Source organism: Pteropus vampyrus, unplaced genomic scaffold (assembly GCF_000151845.1).
Source record: "Pteropus vampyrus isolate Shadow unplaced genomic scaffold, Pvam_2.0 Scaffold389, whole genome shotgun sequence".
Lineage (NCBI taxonomy): Eukaryota > Metazoa > Chordata > Mammalia > Chiroptera > Pteropodidae > Pteropus > Pteropus vampyrus.
In genome coordinates this window covers 410,602-413,672 of record NW_011889170.1, presented here as the reverse complement: position 1 = coordinate 413,672, position 3,071 = coordinate 410,602, and positions in this window count along the sequence as shown.

Below are 3,071 nucleotides of genomic sequence, written 5' to 3'. Positions count from 1 at the left end.
ACAGTGTTTTCTTTCTTGCTATCTGTTGTCTGCTTGTTGATGGCCATTCTAACAGGTGTAAGGTGGTATCTCATTGTGGGTTTGATTTCCATTTCTCGAATGGTTAGTGAAGTTGAACATTTTTTCATGTACCTATAGTCCATTTGGATGTCTTTGAGAAAATGTCTGTTTAGTTCTTTTGTCCATTTTTAAATCAGATTTTACTTGTTATTGAATTGTATATTTTTTATATATTTTACATATTAATCACTTAGATATGGTTTGCAAAAATTTGACTTTCCATTTAACTGTTCTTTTGCTGTGAAGAGCTTTTAAGTTTGATGTTGTCACATGTGTTGATTTTTGCTTTTGTTTGTGTTTTTGTTGTCATATCAAAAAAAAAAAATTGCCAAAATCAATGTTGAGGATTTTCTTCCTTACATTTTCTTCTAGGAGTTTTACGGTATCAGGTCTCATGTTTGTCTTTGATCCATTTGGAGTTCATTTTTGTGAGTGACATAAGATGAGGTCAAAATTAATTTTTCTTCATATGTTTATCTAGGTTTTTCTAGCACCATTTGTTGAAGAGATTATCCTTTCCCCATTGGGTGTCCTTGCCTCATTAGTCAAATATTAGTTGACTGTATATGTGAGATTTCATTCTGGGGTCTCTATTCTGTACCATTTGTCTATGTGTTTGTTCTTATGGCACTATTAATCTGTTTTAATTATTAGAGTTTTGTAGTATAGTTTAAAATTAGGAAATGTGACACCTCTGGCTTTGTTCTTCTTTCTCAGGATTGCTTTAGCTATTCAGGGTCTTTGTGGTCCCATACAAATTTTAGCAGTGTTTTTTTTCTATTTCGGCAAAAAATGCCATTGGGATTTTGATGGAGATTGTGTTGAGTCTATAAGTGGTTTTGGGTAGTATGGGCATTTTAACAAAATTCTTATCTATTAACATGGGACATCTTTCCATTTGTGTTTTCTTTAACTTCCTTCAGCAAAGTCTGGTAGTTTTTATGGTACAGATCTTCCATTTTCTTGATTAAATTTATTTGTAAGTATTTTATTGTTTTTGATATTATTGTAAATGGAATAGTTTTCTTTCTTTCTCAGATGTTTCAGTATTAGTGTATAGAAATGCAACAGATTTCTGTATGTTAATTTTATATCCTGCACATTTACTGAAATCGTTGATTAGTTCCAAGAGTTTTTCAAATGAGTCTGGGATTTTCTATATATGAAATTATATCATCTACAAATAACAATTTTACTTTTTCATTTCCTGTTGGGAGCATTTTATTTCTTTGTCTTGCCAAATCGTCTAGCTAGGGCTATATTGAATAAGAGTGGTGAGAGTAGGAATCTCGTTTTCTTTATCTTAGTCGAATAGCTTTCAGTTTTTAACCATCGAGTATGTTAGCTGTGGGTTTGCTATATCTGGCCATTACTATGCTGAGTTATGTTTCTTTCATACCTAGTTTGTTGAGAGTTTTATTGAGAAAGAATTTTGCAATTTGTTAGATGCTTCTTTAGCATCTACTGAGATAATTATTTGATTTTTTTTGTCTTACATTCTATTAATGTGATATTATATTTACCAATTTGTATATGTTGAGTCATTCTTGCATCCCATGGATAAATCTCACTTGATCTTGCTATATAACTCTTTTACTGTGTTCTTGAATTTGTTTTGCTAATATTTTGTTGAGAATTTTTGCACCTATATTCATCAAGAATGTTGGCCAATAGTTTTGTTGGTTAGCTTATAGTGTTCTTTTTTCCCCCTTTACATTAACATTTTATTTTGCGTAGGTCATTTTTTGTACATGTTATCACAGTTTTCCTTTCCTGTTTCAGACAAATGAAAGTCTGAAAAAAGCTTGTCTCTTTTTTACTTCCTGAAAATATAACAATACCTGTATAGTGTAGGTAGCAATGGATATCAACTCTAAGTCTTTCAAAGAGCCTATTCCCAGACAAAACTTTTTTTTTTTTTTCCAGGATAATGATTCTCCGCATCATGGAGAAGCAATATATTTTCATAAATATTTGTAAATACTTAAAAGTTGGCATTCATATTGGAAACCAATATTTAGGCACTGAAAACACACATGAATGCATGCAAATACACACACACACAAATGCACAGACATAGGTGTAGAGAGGAACTGGGAGAATTATATTTTATTATAATGTTAGTGTTTAGCATTTTTAAAACAGAAAAAAGCATTATAGCTTATAGTGTTCTTAAATGTCTTTAGTATAAGGGTAATGCTGGCCTCACTGAAGGAGTTTGATAGTGTTTTCTCCTCTTTAATTTTTTGGAAGAGTTTGAGACGGATTGGTGTTTTTTCTTCATGTGTTAGAATTTGCTAGTGAAGCCATCTGGTCCTGGTATTTTCTGTGTCGGAAGGTTTTTGACAACCGATTCATCTTTGCTCATTATTAGTCTGTTCTGGTTCTCTATTTCTTCCTAGTTTAGTCTTGTTAGGTTATGTGTTTCTAGGAATTTAAACATTTCTTCTAGTTTAATTTATTGGCACATAACTGTTTATAGTAGTCTGTTGTGATCCAATGTATTTCTGTAGTATTACTTGTAATGTCTTCTCTTTTTAACTTTTTACTTATTTGAGTTTTCTTTGTTTTCTTAGTCTAGCTAAAGTTTTGTCAATTTTGCTTCACTTTTCAAAAAAAAATCTCTTAGTTTCACTGATTCTAACTTTTTCCTAGTCTCTCTTTCATTTATTTATTTATGCTCTGATATTTGTTATTTCTTCTCTTACTAACTTTGAGCTTAATTTATTTTCCTTTTTGGAGGTCTTTGAGAGAGAAAGTTAGGTTGTTTATTTGAGATTTTAATTTTTAATATATGTATTCCTACAAACTTTCCTGTCGGAACAGCTCTTTCACAGTATCTCATAAGATCTGGTATGTTATTTTCCCATCTTTGTTTCAAGATAATTTTTTTAAATTTCCTTTTTGATTTCTTCTTTGACCCATTGGTTATTTAGAAATGTTTCATTTAGTTTCCACATAATTGTACGTTTTCCAGCTTTCCTGTTGTTGATTTCTCATTACATATCATC